General features: G+C 40.3%; 1 pseudogene; it reads left to right on the top strand.

Annotated features, from left to right (window-relative positions):
• Window positions 1-1,587: 1,587 nt before the first annotated feature.
• LOC112610693 lies at window positions 1,588-2,026 on the top strand (annotated as a pseudogene).
• Window positions 2,027-17,287: the final 15,261 nt, after the last annotated feature.

Genomic DNA, 17,287 nt, shown 5'->3' with positions numbered 1-17,287 from the left:
GAGTCACTCTCTCCCCAGGCTAGAATGCAGTGGTGCAATCATAACTCAGTACAGCCTCGAACTCCTGGGCTCAACTGATCTTCCTGCCACAGCCTCCTGAATAGCTGGAATTACAGGCATGAGCCACAGTGCTCAACACACTGCATTATTTTCTACAATTTTCTGCAAATCGACATGTGTCACAAATTTCAAATTTTAATTTAAAAAATCAGTGAGAAAAGTGGCATTGCTTTATATTTTTGCAAATTTCCTTAATATCTGGCTTAATAGAGGACAGCTGAACTCTCAAATCCACTTGTGCATTCAATCTGTTACAAGGTATGCTTTTGGTTGAAGTATATGAAGAAAATTCAGCCTCACACAGATATGCAACTGAAAGGAGGAGAAGTAGTAAAATAGCCATTTCAGATCATTGGGATATTCTTCTCTGATACTGCACCAAACCTGAACAAGTTTCTTAAAGATGGGATGCAACGTGGAATCTAAAACCATCACATTAAAATCCATTAGTCTTCCTTACATTTTGAATTTTGTTTGTGTATTAGCCCATTTTCATGCTGCTGATAAAGACAGACCTGAGACTGGGCAATTTACAAAAGAAAGAGGTTTATTGAACTTACAGTTCCATGTGACTGAGGAGGCCTCACAATCATGGTGGAAGGTGAAAGGCATGTTTCACATGGCGGCAGATAAGAGAAGAAAGCTTATGCAGAGAAATTCCCATTTTTAAAACCATCAGATCTCGCGAGACTCATTTACTATTACAAGAACAGTGCAGGAAAGACCCGCCCCCATACGTAATTGAATCACCTCCCACTGGGTTCCTCCCACGGCACGCAAGAATTGTGGGAGTTACAATTCAAGATGAGATGTGGGTGAGGACACAGCCAAACCATGTCACTTTGCAACATCATGCATTGGTCTTTGGGAAAATATCAGCAGATCTTTGAAAGAGTAACACTTCTAGTATAAATTTCAAAACATTACATCCATTCATATCACCACTGTTCTCATCAGAAAAGCCTTTAAGTATTGTAAAGCTGCCAAGCTCATGGTGGCATATGCAAGTATCCCAAAATTCTAATTTTCACTTAAGAGCTCAAATTTTATCATTGGCTATAAATACTGTCATTTGTTTTCCTTGTAAAGTCAGACTCAGATTTCTCGTTTTTGACAAAATGCCTGCCAAATATACAAGTGTGAATAGCCACAGCGTGTCTACCAGTTGGCCTTTCAAACAAATATGGTGTTCCGTGGAAAAGCAGATAGTTGAGCTCATAGCTCAAACAATCACGAAAGTGCCTTTCCTCAGGAGCCTGCCTTTATTCATCTAAAATGTAAGTTTCCACTTGTAAAACATGTTTTAATCACTGTGAGAAAATCAGGACAGATGGGTTGAGGCAAGATGATACTCACAAATTATATTGCCACTGTCTGGTGGGGAAAAATACAATGATCAGTAGTACAGTTTAGTGCCCCTGCCTCAACTGGTCCTAAGGTACCAAAAATTGCATCCAATATCGGCAGTCCAAGTCCTTGCACACCTGCTCTCTCACAGCTTCTTTGTCAGTCTAGGCCAGCATCACCATGGTGGATGCCTTCCTGTGCACCTGGAAACTCTCAGACAGCAAGAATTTTGATGATTACATGAAGTTAATCGGTGTGAGTTTTGCTACCAGGCAGATGGCTAGCATGACAAAGCCTACCACAATCATCAAGAAGCATGGGGACATTATCACCTTAAAAACACAGAGCACGTTCAAGAACACAGAGGTCAGCTTTCAGCTGGGGATGGAGTTTGATGAGACAACAGCAGACGACAAACAGGTCAAGTCCATTGTGACACTGGATGGAGGCAAACTTGTTCACCTGCAGAAGTGGGCAAGAGAGGACACTTGTGCCAGAGCTAAGTGATGGGAAACTCATCCTGACACTCACCCAGGGCACTGGGGTTTACACTCGCACTTACGAGAAAGAGGTATTACCTGCCTGCGCTGTCACTGACTGCTCCTCTGCTACCCTTTGACTCAGCACCACATTGCCGCATTTATTTCCTCTGCATTTTGTATAAATCCACCTTCTTGAAGAATTCTGAGGTCACGTGCCTCAGAAGAATTCTGAGCCAGTTCCAGTTCCTGTCGTGTACGTGTTTTTTTTGTTGTTGTTGTTTTTTAATGGCATTCAATGTGTGCTCTGAGGTCAACAAAGCAGAGCCAAGGTCAAAAAAAAGAAAAATTGTCCAATATCAGTGCAAAGCCAACCTCATGAAATGGGCAACTCCTGTCTTTAAATTATTATGAAAACAGCAAAAGCTCTTTTCAGGTCCAACTGAAAAGGTTTCAGGATCCCACTTTGAAAACTGCTGAGGCAGAAGAACCTACCACACTAATTTAAGGATTTAATTTAATCATAATTTAAGGATTTAGGGTTCTTAGTGTCCCTTAACTTCATTAGCGGCACCAGTGACTATTAACTCAAGGATGGAGTAATGTATTTAATGTCATCTGATTGTAGATTAATACTTCTGTACCATTAAAATCACAGTAGTTTGCAATTGGCCACCGCAGATATTGTTAGGTACCAGAATAAAATAAAAGCCTCATTACCAATTCTCTTTTATTCTTAAAGGCAAAAGTATTTTCTGGCCTTCATCTTATAAATTACCCCTAATGGATGACTAGCAAGACAAGTTAGCTTTTCAGATTTCAGCAAACTCTGCAGTGGTGATCAAAAAAAGAGAAGAGGCTTAAATGTCCCCAACCCCACTTAATAAGGTCAGAAAGACCACAGCCCCATCAGTCAGGACTCTTTTAAAGCCTTTTATCAAGTATACCTGTGTGCTTGACTTAGACTAATTTAAAAGCAAGGATGTCAGAAAGTGATTCAGCGATTTACACAAAAAAATATCAGAAAGCGATTCTAACTTGGTTTTTAGCCGTATAGCCTTTTTTCTTATATTGCAAATATACCCAGTACAATAAGTGTTTTTAGGCATAGTGTATGGGGGAAAAAAGTGCAATCTACTGCTAAATGTTTTATTGCATAGGAACAAAAGAGCTTGAGTATTTTCATTATAAAGACAAACTTCTGACAAATATATATATATAGGCTAAGATGTTGATATGGTAGGTTGTGAAAGGGGCCAAGATCTCTTCAGGGTAAAGGAGTTCATTGGGCTTGGTGCTTATTCATTCCAGTTTACATCTTCCTGCACCTTGTTAAAGCTATAGAAAAGCAACATTGCATCATAAAAGAGTGAGCTCCTTTAAAAAAATTAATGCACTTCCTTTTTTAAAAGTTTATGATTTAAGCAGATAGCTTAGAGAGTTTACACATACCCCCCGCCCCCCACATACCCATGCAGTTTCTCCTATTATTAACATCTTGCACTAATGTGGTACCTTTGTTAAGATTAATGATTCAGTATTGATGTATTATATTAACTAAAGTTCATGGTTTACATTAAGATTTACTCCTTATGTCATACAGTTCCATGGGTTTTGATAGATGCAGAATGTCATGTGTCTACTCCTATAATATTGTATAAAACAGTTTCACTACTCTCAAAATCCCCTGTGTTTCACCTGTATTCATCCTTCTTCCCCCCACCCTCCCAACCCTTGGCAACCACTAATCTTTTAACTGTCTCTTTAGCCTCTTGATGTGATGGATTACATTAACTGTATTTCAAATGCTAAACCAACCTCACATGCCTGGAATAAATTCCACTTGCTTGTGGCATATACTAATTTTTATATATTGTTGGATTCAATTTGCTAATATTTTGTTGAGCATTTTTTATCTATTATCTATTTTCATGAGAGATATTGATCTATAGTTTCTTTTCTCGTTGTGTCTTTATCTGGTTTTGGTATTAGGGTGATTCTGCACTCACGAATAAGTCAGAAAGTGTTCCATTTGCTTCTATTATCTACAAGAGATTATAGAAAATTGCTATTATTTCTTTGTTAAATGTTTGGTAGATGTACCAGGACAACCATCTAGGGTTGGTGCTTTCTGTTTTTTGGAAGGTTATTAATTATTGACTTAATTTCTGTAATAGATATATTTCTGTAATAGATATTCACAATATCTATTTCCCTTTGTGTGAGTTTCCTATATATTTCCCCTTGTACTGTGTGTCTTTCAAGAAATTGGTCCATTATATTTAAGTGTCAAATTTGGGGAGGGGCATAGAATTAATTGTAATATTCCTTTGTCACCATTTGAATGTCCATGGGATAGGTAGTACTGACACTTTTTTCATTTTTGATATAAGGACTTTGTATCTCCTCTCTTTTTCTTCACTTGTCTGGCTAGAAATTTTATCAACTTTATTGACTTTTTCAAGAAACCACACAATTTCCTTGTGACAAACGTGCCAAACCAACAAAAGATGTTGATCATAGTGCAAACTAGGTAAGGATATATGGGAAACTCTGTACTAACAAGCTTTCTGTAAATCTAAAACTATTCTAAAGTAAAAGGATTGTTTAAATAAAAAGATATAAGCAAAATTCATGTATGTGATGTATACAGTTCATAAGACACATGTGAAATATATCAACATTGACAAGAAAGTTTGAAATTGAGGTATACAGGAAAAGACATGGGTAGAATACAAATATCAGTAGCATAAACAAGATATTGATAAAACATACATCAAACCAAATAATATACCTTATTTTCACAGTCCAGTGAGATACTTATTAATTTTCTGACCGCAACACAATAAAACTAGAAACTGACAACAAAATAAAATGTAAAAAGTATCTTCCTGGAAATAAAAATTTGATCTATAAATAATTCTTTCATCAAAAAGAAAGTAAAACTTGAATTATACATTCTTTAAGAATAATGGCAGTAAGAATGCTCCACAGAAAACTCAAAAAATATAGCCAACGTCACTTTCAATAGAAAATCCATTACTTTTAACATTGTTATTAAATAAGAAAAATTTCAATTAAATCAAAAAAGCATTCAACCTAAGAAACTAAAAAAAATTAAAAAGGAGTAAAAATAAATAATCAGAAATAAATTATTTAGAAAAAAATAACAGCATCAGAATGAATAAGATATATCATTGAATAGATGCTAAAATAAACTAACCTGTGAGAATAGAAAGCACAGCTGCACAATGTTGGGAATTTTTTTAAGAGTTTATAACCCTACATAAAGATCAGATATTTTTGTAAAGGAATACTGTGTAAAAATACTTATGACTATAATAATTGTAGGAAATTAAAATTAATAGAATTTATCCAAGAAGAGATAGAAAAACTATTTTTTAATTGAAAACTTAGGTAAAGATTTACACCCTGAAAGTGGATAAGGCCTGATTAATTTTATAGAAAAGTTACAACAAACATTCAAGAAATAGATGATTCCTGTGATATTTATTGGTTTTAGAGACAAAGAAAAAATCTGAAACCTTCCCCTTTTTTTAGGACTTACATAACTCTGATCCCAAAATTCGACCATGACAACAAACAGAAATAACTGCCTTATAATTTTGTCCCTGAATATTTATCCAAGAGAAAAATTTAATATTGGCAAATATTTTACTAGCCAAAAATAAAAAAAGCAAATATTCGTGGTACAATAAAAGGATAATGCATATAATTGAAAGGGTTTATTTTAAGAATGCCAAGATGGTTCAAACTGAGAAAATCTATTTATAAAAGTTACCATGTAAATTGGTCAAGAGAAAAAAAATTGGCATCTCTGTAAATTCCAAAAATACTTTTGATAAATATTTCTATTGATCAAAATATTCAGTAAAATAAGAATAGATGAATACCTCCTTATCAGATACGATACTTATTTCTTTCTCTCTCTCTGTGTGTGTGTGTGTGTGTGTGTGTGCACGTATGTGCCTGTAATCAAGAGTCAAACATGCTTCAAATTAATCAAGAACCAGAAAGTTTTCCTCAATCACCATTTACATTTAACATTGAACAATCTAATCAATGCAGTTGCACAGAAGCCCACGATGAGTCCATATTGGAAAGAAAGTGGGAGAATTATATTTACAGTTGAAATATTCAGAGCTTAGTAAAGTAGAGGCTTACTAAATCAATATGTGGAAAATCAATTGCTTTCCTATAGACAAATAACAGTTAAAAATTTTAGTATGAGTTGCATGTGCCTGTCTCCAATAGCAACAAAATCATGAAATACATGAAATAGCTATTTGGGAAGAAGAGCCAGTTAGCTCCTAGATGCCTTCAGTTGCCCTCCCTCAGGGAATCAGCAACTCTGGCTCAGCAGAAAGCTCTAAGCCCCTACAGGCAACTTCCCAAATAATTAGTGAGTGGCCACCAATCTCTTCTCACACTATCAAAGCTGTGATTTCACTTTGCAAAACTTAGGTCCTGCTAACTTGATTTTGACTCTGCCCCTTCCAACTCCTCTATACGCACAGAAGACAGTAGAATTATCAGGGTTCCTCTCCTGGATTCAAAGCCGGTGCATCCTGCTCTTGAGTGAATGATGCCGTGCCTCCTGCTGGCCCTGAGTCTGAAGCCTTCCTCACAGATCTGCATCAGCCTGTCCTGTGTGTCATCTTCTCTGCCCTTTGTGAACCAATTAGAATTTGATCAGGGAAGCAGAACTACTATAGATATTAAGGAATAAGATATTTATTATCAGAATTGGGCCTTAGAAAATTGCGAGAGAAACTAGGAAAGTGAAGATCTGAAAGGGATCAGAGAAAAGTCACTCCCTATCCCTGAGGTAGGTACATGAATCAGAGCTTGCAGGAAGTGAGGTACATGCAGCTGCTGCAGAGGAACCCAAGAGGGGGCTGGTGTGGAAGTCCATACAAGGCTGGTACCTCCTCATGGTTGCCACTGTGTGAGCTTCAGGGAAGCATCTGTGGGTGAACCTGGAGTCACTGCCAGTAGGGTGACCTGGAGGCACCTGGAGTCACTGCTTGTCAGTGGGGTCAGCAGAGGAAGGAGAAGGAAGATAAGGCATTGGGAGAAACAAGGCAAACTGAAACTCACCAGGACCTCTGCATCTGTCCTTCACCACCTCGGACTGACAACTACTGATTCATTTCTGACTCCCAAAGTTCATACAAGTTTCTCTTGTAGCCAACCCTAACCTGGGTCAACAGGGGAAAAAAATCTGGAAAAAGTGGTTCCTGATTAGCTGTCTTGACGTGGTACAAAACATTACACTTTGCTGAGTAACTAAAAATAAACATCAGCAATGCACGGGACTTATATGGAAAAAACATATAAAACATAAAACATTACTGATATAAAAAATATGAATAAACAAGAAAGGTATTGATGGATAAAAAAATCAATATTTTGGGGATCTCAGCTTTCCTAATTAATCTATACATTTGGTATGATCCAAAAGTCAATCAGAAATGCTTCTGAAAGATTGCTGGCAGAAAACCAAGAAAAAATATCCATCTTAGAAATAAGAAAAATTGGAGGTGGGGTTGGCAATAGGGAACTTACCCATCATATATTTAAAAATACATAACAATAATAATTTTATAAATGAGTCACTAGTGCAGGAATGGATCAAGTGATAAACTGAATAGAAACAATAAACAATCTCCTAATAAGTCCAAACATGTAGAAAATAAAGATCAATTTTAATATCGATGGGGAAAATATGATACATTTAATGAAAGATGTTGTTGGAAAATTAGGTAGCTATTTGGAGTGGGGCGAGAAATACAAAAAGATCCATACCCCTTTCTCTATATTAAAATAAATTCCAGATATCTCAAAGATTTGAAGACTTGAAAAATAAAATTAAGTAAGTACCATAAAATGATATGGTAGAATATTTCCATAGCTGAGGGAATAAAAGTAAGCATCTCTTTCTCTTTCTCTTTCTCTTTCTCTTTCTCTCTCTCTCTCTCTCTCTCACACACACACACACACCACCGCCACCACCAAACCAGAAACTAAGACTGATAAATTTAAGTTTAAATCATCACCACATCATTAGAAAGAACTGAAATAAAATTAACCTAGAGGAAAATATTTGCAGCATATACAAAAGACAAGGAATTTATAACCCCTATTAGGGTGTGAGGCACAGACATTCATGTTACCACTTGTGGAAGTATAATTTATATAATATGTATCGAAGCATAAATTTATATAATGTGTATCAAAATGTTAAATGACCCAACAAACTAACTTTTTAGAAACTTACCTAAAGTGATTATCACCCAAATGCAGAAGCACACGCCCAAGAATGTTCATCACAGCATTGCTTATCATAGCCAATCAAAGGAGACTCGTTTAACAATAATGGGGCCATTAACAATAACGACGAAAACCTCTATCATCTGACCACAGAAATCTGTCTAAGATATGTTGTTGAGTAAAAATGCAAGTTGGATAATCCCATTTATGTAAAATTATATACACATATTTTAAATAATGCACAGAAAGATGTCCGGAAGGACATTTATCAATTTGTTAAGAGTCTTTACTCCTAAAGGTTTGGATATCAAGTTCCCCTCTATCCTGAATTAAAGTTTTACCTTAAGCATGTATAACATAAAAATATTTAAGCTTGGAATTTTTTGTAAACAAGGCATTTCTTTAACCTCCACAATCGACCATCTCCAGGCCTGCCTCCTCAGTCTCTTGGAGATCCCTCTTAGCCATCGCACTCAAACTTGTTTCTCTCTAGAGGTGCAGGAGACTTGTCCTTTCAACCCCTTCTCAGATGAGGCCTTTGTTAGGATCACTTAAGAAAGTGTGATTCTGGCTGGGCGCGGTGGCTTATGTCTGTAATCCCAGCACTTTGGGAGGCCGAGGTGGGCAGATCATGAGGTCAGGAGTTCGAGACCAGCCTAGCCAACATAGTGAAACCCTGTCTCTACTAAAAATACAAAAATTAACTGGGTGTGGTGGCATGTGCCTGTAGTCCCAACTACTCAGGTGGCTGAAGCGGGATAATCGCTTGAACCCAGGAGGTGGAGGATGCATTGAGCTGAAATCGCACCATTTGCACTCCAGCCTGGGTGACAGAGTGAGACTCTGTCTCAAAAAAAAAAAAAAAAACAATGTGATTCTACTCCTAATACATGTTAATTGGAGGAAAAATTTAAATACAGAGAATCACCAGAAATACTAATAAGAATCGCCTGAATTCAGTGACCTAACTCCTCATTGCCATGCTCCACTTTCCATTCCCCATCATTTCTTGCCATGTTTTTGGTTTTTTTTAATATTATGTAATTTGAGGGATATATCTAGGAAGTCACGGCGTGCAGTTGAGCAGCCCCTTTCTGGAAGGCTCTGGCTTTTGTTTATGCAGCAGGAGCCTCTGAACAGCTGCCTTGTCAGACAGACCAATGGATGGAAAATCTACAGAAATAAATTAGTTGTTACATACTCTAACTTCCTTTTTCAGAGCTCTATCTCGGGTCTAGATCTCATCTCATATGTAGGAGGTGGTGCCTATAGTCAAAGTGCTTCATTAAGGGCACACTCGTCCACTCGTACAATAGCCATCTTCTATTTGGAGGCTGCAACAACCAACCACTTATACGTTTCTTTCCATTCCTGTAACCATTTGCATTAAGAACGATGAGATGGGCTGGGCACGGTGGCTCACGCCTGTAATCCCAGCACTTTGGGAGGCCGAGACGGGCGGATCACGAGGTCAGGAGATCAAGACCATCCTGGTTAACACGGTGAAACCCCGTCTCTACTAAAAATACAAAAAAAATAAGCCGGGCCTGGTGGCAGGCGCCTGTAGTCCCAGCTACTCAGGAGGCTGAGGCAGGAGAATGGTGTGAACCTGGGAGGCGGAGCTTGCAGTGAGCCGACATCGCGCCACTGCACTCCAGCCTGGGCAACACTGCCAGACTCCTGTCTCAAAAAAAAAAAAAGGAACGATGAGATGGAACTGAGGGAGAAGTATTAATCAGGATTAGCTACTTCCCTGGAAAGTAAATAATAACTCCCTAGATAATCTAAATGTCCGAGGCAAGGATAATTTGCTATCCTTGAAAGGAAGAAAGAAAGGTAAGGGAAAAGGTGAAATAGCAGTAGGGAGCAAAATATTTGGAGTGTTTGCTGTATGCTAGATGTTTTACTGGCGCATTCAGACACTCAGAAATACATATACATTTGGGAGGCTGAGATGGACGGATCACTTAAGGTTAGGAGTTTGAGACCAGCCTGGCCAACATGGTGAAACCCTGTCCCTACTAAAAATACAAAAATTAGGCAGCATGGTGGCTTGCATCTATAGTCCCAGCTACTCAGGAGGCTGAGGTAGGAGAATCGCTTGAACCCGGGAAGTAGAGGTTGCAGTGAGCTGTGATCACGCCACTGCACTCCAGCCTGGGTGACAGAGCAAGACTTTGTCTCAAAAAAAAAAAAAAAGGGCCGGGCGCGGTGGCTCAAGCCTGTAATCCCAGCACTTTGGGAGGCCGAGACGGGCGGATCACGAGGTCAGGAGATCGAGACCATCCTGGCTAACACGGTGAAACCCCGTCTCTACTAAAAAATACAAAAAACTAGCCGGGCGAGGTGGCGGGCGCCTGTAGTCCCGGCTACTCGGGAGGCTGAGGCAGGAGAATGGCATAAACCCGGGAGGCGGAGCTTGCAGTGAGCTGAGATCCGGCCACTGTACTCCAGCCTGGGCGACAGAGCGAGACTCCGTCTCAAAAAAAAAAAAAAAAGAAAAAAAAGAAAAAAAATACATATACAACCCTCTTGTGCTACCAATTTTGTTACCCTTTTTTCAAAGAGGAGAAATATGAGGCTTCCAGAGTTAAACAAACAAACAAACAAAAAAACACAGGCTAAGGTCACGCAGCTAGGGATGGCCTGGAAGTTTCCAAAAACCGGAGAAAAGCAAAATGCACACCTACCCCCAGTCGTTTCATTAAATTTAATACTAATGAAATCAACTGACTTGTACAGATAAATTTGAGTGAAAGGGACATGGAGAGAAACTATCTAGTTCTCTGATTTTTTATGGGGCTGGATCACAGCTCTGCAGTGCAATTGAATTCAATTCAACATATCACTTATTGTCTGCTTCTATGTATGAGGCAATGTGCTTTATAATCTTGCAAAGAATAAAACTGAACACAGTTCATTAAAATATACATCAACATATTATGATGAACTAAATTACCACAATTGAGGGCACCTGGAAATACTATTTCTGAAGTCCACTGTTTGTGAAGAATTGAAGCCTACTTACCAGGCTAGAGGAAAAAAAAAAAAAAAAAAAAAAGTCCTCTTGGCTCATCTCACTCTGAAGAGAGTACCAGCCTTCCATGGTTTTGTGTTTGCACTCCCACACTCATGTGCTAATCTATGTATGTTTTCCTGATTCACTGCCTTATACTTTCTACTAAACCGCTCTGTTCTCCTCTTCCCACATGATAGATTTGCATTCTGGTCAACACTAACCAACTCAAGGCAGCTGGGACCGGGGCGATGTCATTGATCATAACCAGAGGAGGAGCAGGCCTGACAGAAGGGAATGTATTGGATTGTATAATAATCACAGTTCATTACGACGGCAGCAGCAGGCTGCGGTGGGCCCAGCACCGACACGGGTCCTGATTTTGGCACAAGTGGTCCTGCAACTTTAGAGAAGCCACTTCAATTTTCCTTCATTTATGAATAAGGAAAAACAGAGATCTGAAGAGTCAAGATGTCTAAGACTGCATTCAGCACTAACATGCAAGCTGATAAAATCATGTCATTTTTTAAAACCACTACTTAACATGAATATGTATTTATTCAGTGTTTCATTTACCAACCTATATATTTGGAAAAATACAAAAACTTTTCCAACAAATCTTCCAGAGGCTGCCCAGCTTCTCCTCCGTGTTTCTGCATCTTACCTTGCTGGAGCTATTTTCACTCCCTATCAGTCTGCTAATGCTCATCACTGGACAGAAGTCCGACTTTTGGGTTACCGACTTTTATTGCGCTTTTTTATTGCACTTTTATTGCGACTTTTATTGCGCTAAGACCTTCTGATAGAGCAGGAAGTTACCGGCCTAAAATCACCCCCATCTTATCTTCCAATTTTCTTCCCACGTTGATTATAATTTTTAATTCAGCTCCTCAGCTTTTACTAAACGCCAACCCATGAGCCAGGCAAGGTGCTAGGCCTTAGAATTCAAAGAATTAACAACCCAGTTTCTGCTCTGAACACTTTTGGTAACAGCAAATAATAGCTCATATGTGTTGAATATTTACCAGGCATTGTTCTAAGGGATTTCCATGTATTACTAATTTAATCCTCACCACATTTAAGACGTGTTATTATTCTCGTTTTATAGACAATGTGAAAAAAACTAGAGATGACTCAGCAGCCAGATAGCAGAGCCAGAATTCAAATTCAAGCAGTCTTGCTCCAGAATCCTCGCTCTTCACCAATGTTAAAAGAAATCAACACATAGAAAAGAAATTCCATGTCAGAGGACTTTCTACTCCGCAAACCCCTGAACTTACTCCCTAGCAATAGGGTCCAGGGATCATTAAATGTTAAAAGCATTTTAACATTAAGACGAGGTGATGCTTAGGTCTAGTTGAAAAGCACCATCATACAGAGACTATGACAGATGTGAGATTCGAGGCATGTGGAGGCACCAGAATGGTTCAGTAAGGGGAGGTGGGAAAGGCTTGCCAGAGGAATGAACGTGAGCTGACTCCTGGTGAGTGAATAGGAATCTGCTGGGAGAACCAGAAGAAGCAGCACAAAGGGAGGCAGGTGTACAAAGGGACGGAGGTATACAGTGTTAAAAGATTTCAGGGGAGCTGAGTGAGGGCAGAGAGGTGATTAGGATCCAGATCACAGGAGGCTTAGAGAGCCCTGCTAAAAGGGTTGACTCTATCCTATTAGGAAAGAGGATATTAAGCAAGAACCAGTTAGGATCTGATTTGTATTTTTAGGAAAATGCCTTTGACTGCTGCAATGGAAGAAGGATTCAGTGAAGGGAGATAGGGGCGGGGTGATCAGAGTCTATCAGAAGCCCAAGTAGAGGCGACGAGGATGACCCCGGGGCAGGGCGTTAGGTGGTTCTTGCATTGCTAAAAAGAAATACCTGACGGTGGGTAATTTACAAAGAAAAGAAACTTAATCGTCTCATGGTTCTACAGGATGTACAAACATGGCACCAGCATCTGCTCAGCTTCTGGGGAGGCCTCAGGGAGCTTTTTACTCATGGCGGGGAGAAAAAAAGTGGGAGCAGGCATGTCACATGGCAAAGGCAGGAAAGAGAGTGTAGGGGGAGGGGCCACACACTTTCAAATGATCAGATCTCATGTGAACTCAGAGCAAGAGCTCACTTATCACCAAGGGGATGGCCCAAGCCATTCATGGGATCTGTCCCATGATCCAAACACCTTCTACCAGGCCCCACCTCCAGTACTGGGGATTACAATTCACCATGCAATTTGGGCAGCAGCAATTATCCAAACCTTATCAGGCAGTCACACTGAGGACTGGGGAGGCAGGGATGATGCAAGAGCAGAGTTAGGATCCATACAACTTAGAGATGGATCTAAGAGGGAAGGGACTAGTCTAAGAGGACCCTACAGCTTCCGGCTTTGGTAAGCAGCTGGTTGGTGGTGCCATTACCCAGACAAGAAGAGAGAAGTGCTGGGGCTTGAGAGAATCTCTGAAGAGCTCAGTTTTGTACATGTCAAATTTCAAGCAACTATGCAGTTAACCCAGCAGAAATACGCACTAGGCAGCTGGATGTAAGCTGAACATAGAAGCTGGACACACAGGAAAGGAAAGGCTACATTCTCAGTGCACATCATCTAATGTGATGGTGTGTGGATGATCTCTCCAGCAGACTCGGAGATATCTGAGGGATACCTGTCTCCAAATTTCAGCAAGCTTCCTCATCCTCATCCACCCACCATTTAGGAGGTTTCAGGCATGTTGCCTCCACATATTGGGAGAACTGCTGCTAACAACGACCCTCAGTTCAAAGTGAAAAGCCTAACCTTCAGTAACTCCCCATTGCTCATGGAATAAACTTGAACCTAATTTCCCAGCCTCAACTCCTTTTACTCAAAGGCCTTAAAGATTCTCTTTTTTTCTCCTTCCTCCAAACCAACCATGTCACTTCCTGCTTCTCTGTCTTTGGACTTACTGCTCCTTCTGCCTAGAATGTTCTCTCCCTCTGGTCTGAGAGCCAATTTAATGCCCAGATCAAATGATAGTCCTTTCTGAAGTTCTGCTTGGCAGCAGCTTCCCTCCATGTACCTGTTTTATAGCACTGGCCATCTGCTACCACAAGTGCACTTAGCTGTCTCTTCTAATAGGTGATGACTGCTTAGTGACAGTAATAGCATCTCTGTATTCCTACCACCTAAAACAGTCACAAAGCAGGGGCCCCCAAAATGTGTGATGAATGAATGAATGAGTCAGTGAATGAGTGAATGAATGAATGGCTAACCTTCCTGGAGAGGCACAGAAAGGAAAGCTTATTCCAGGGAAACCAAAAGGGAGAGGTTTGAACAAAGTTATGAAGAAGATTCCAGGGCTTTTGGATCCAACATGGTCTGATAAATTATTGCATGCCGAATTCAAGATACAGCAGAAACCTGTGCCCAACTCAGCAGCCAGAGTCATCTGTTAGAACATATATCAAATCTTACCATGCCTTTGCTAAAATCTTCCACTTGCTCTGTATTTTGCTCAGAGTCAAAGCCAAGTCCTTAGGAGGCAGAAAGCCCTATAGTGTGGGGCTCCCTGTCCCTCGCTGGCCTCATCTCCCTCCATTCCCTTCCTCTTCCTACTCTCCCCTTCCTTTTCTCCACTCCCACCACACTGGCCTCCTTGCTTTTCCTTTGAGTTCACTGCACATGCGCCCACCCCAGGGCCTTTGCACTGGCCGTTTCTTCTGCCTGGAACACTCTTCCTCCAGACAGCCCCCAAAGTCACTCCTCTGCTCAAAACTCTCCAGCTATTCTTCCAACTGACATGTTCTCTTACTATCCTGTCCAAAATTACAACCTCCTCCTACCCTCGTCAACATCCCCATTCCCCTTCCATGCTTTATTTCTCTCCCTAGCACTCATCGTCATATTTTGTATGTTTTAACTAGTCATCTTATTTATTGTCTCTCTCTCTCCCATGAGGTCAGGAATTCTTGCCTTTCGTGTTCACTGCTGTATTGCTAATGCCAGTGAGTGCCTGCCTCGTCGGAGGTGCTCAATAACTCTTTATCGCGCGAGAGTTGGCAAGTCTGCATGCGACGCTTCATATCCCAACAGACACAGGGTTGTCCAACCTGACACAAGACAAGAGTGGAAGAAAGTAGTGAAGGAGGCTCAAGGGGTCTCCTCCCTCTGGGACATGGCAAACTCATTGGTTTTATTTTTTTTACAACAGGCTGGCTCATGAAGTTGCTGTAGTGGATAGCAGCTGATACATTTGAGGTTCTCTGTGTATTCTAAAGTACTCAGCACTGCAAAGTAATCACAAGCCATTAAGAGATGAGAGCATCCCTGGCCAGCTGCATGCTTTGCACCAAAGCCTGTTTCCTTCACCCATGATACCTCCAAAGTTAATGGCACAGCTAAGACTACAACAGTCAGCTCCAGACTCTGAGTTCAGCACTCCAACAGCCTCCCTGCAAAGCTATCTATCTAATGGAGGAAGAAGGGATGTACATTTTAAATGTCTGCAATAATTGTAAAGCAATATACATTCGTGAATTCATAGAAATTTAGAAAGTTCCAGTCTATGCCAGTGATCTACGTACTTGTTTTTTTGTTTGTTTGTTTTGGTTTTTTTTTTGTTTTTGGAGATGGATGTTTGCTCTTTCATCCAAGCTGGAGCACAATGGCACAATCTCGGCTCACTGCAATCTCTGCCTCCCGGGTTCAAGTGATTCTTCTGCCTCAGCCTCCCAAGTAGCTGGATTACAGGCGCCGCCACCACGCCTGGCTAATTTTTTGTATTTTTAGTAAAGACAGGGTTTTACCATGTTGGCCAGGCTGGTCTCAAACTCCTGACCTTAGGTGATCCACCCACCTCAGCCTCCCAAAGTACTGGGATTACAGGAGTGAACCACTGTGTCCAGCCACATTTTTAAACTTAGCAATTGTTCTGAAGGCTACCCTGAAATAGCCAAGGATATAGCTCCTAGGAATTCACATGTGTACAGTCCTGCCTGAGGGCCAGTGGGACAGGACCCAAATGGGTCATTTGCATGAGGGCCAGGGAACCTCCTGGGAATAACAAGGAGACCCAATGGGGATGAGGACTGCCATCCCCTGAAGAAAGATCTCTATTGACTTCTCCAGCTTCCTGCATAATTACTTGCAGTTCCTCCACCAATGCACACCACCTCGATTCTTTTTTACACACATACACACACACATATCACTTTTTACATAGCTAAGTCCTACTCCTACTTCAAAATTTAAGGGGATTAACTAAAGTTTATCCCCTTTGTCTGGATTAGGTTTGCCTTCTGGGTCCTCATTATACCACATCATAATTCCTCAACCACAGCATCTGAATCTTTGGGGGCTGGTACTTTATCTTTTCTCTCTGTATCTTCTGTTTTTAACACAATGAATGGGTACCTAATAAATGATAAATGGATGGATGGATGGATAGATAGATCAAGGGAAAGAAATCATACATAAGGAGTGAAAGTGAGAAGGTATTCCTCTTATACCAAAGATAATGGCTAAGAATAGGAGGTAGTATAAGTCACTTGGGCTGCAAAACGAACTGCTTCAATACTCAGTAACTTAAAACAATTACTTATTTAGCCTATGGCTCTACAGGTCACAATTTGAGCTGAACTGATTTGGGTCATTTTTTCTGGTCTAAGATGGATTCAGCTGACCTTAGCTGGGCTTATTTAGACATCTACTGAGAGCTGTGTGTGGACTAAGGCCAGCTGGTTTATGATAGCCTTGGCAGGACTGTGGGGACACAGAGGGCCTCTCTCCACATGGTTTTTCTTTAAAAAAAAAATTATTTTAGGTTCGGGTATATATGTGAAGGTTTGTTACATAGGTGAACTCGTGTTACAGGGGTCTGTTGTACAGCTCATTTTGTCACCTATGTATTAAACCCAGTACCCAATAGTTACCTTTTCTGCTCCTCTGCCTCCTCCCAGCCTTCACCTTCAAGTAGACCCCAGTGTCTGTTGTTCCTTTCTTTGTATTCATGAGTTCTCAACATTTAACTCCCACTTATAAGTGAAAACATGCCGTATTTGGTTTTCTGTTCCTGTGTTAGTTTGCTAAGGATAATAGCCTCCAGCTCCATCAATGCTTCCAGAGAA

Source organism: Theropithecus gelada, chromosome 17 (genome assembly GCF_003255815.1).
Source record: "Theropithecus gelada isolate Dixy chromosome 17, Tgel_1.0, whole genome shotgun sequence".
NCBI lineage: Eukaryota > Metazoa > Chordata > Mammalia > Primates > Cercopithecidae > Theropithecus > Theropithecus gelada.
This window is presented reverse-complemented; position numbering and strand designations above follow the sequence as displayed.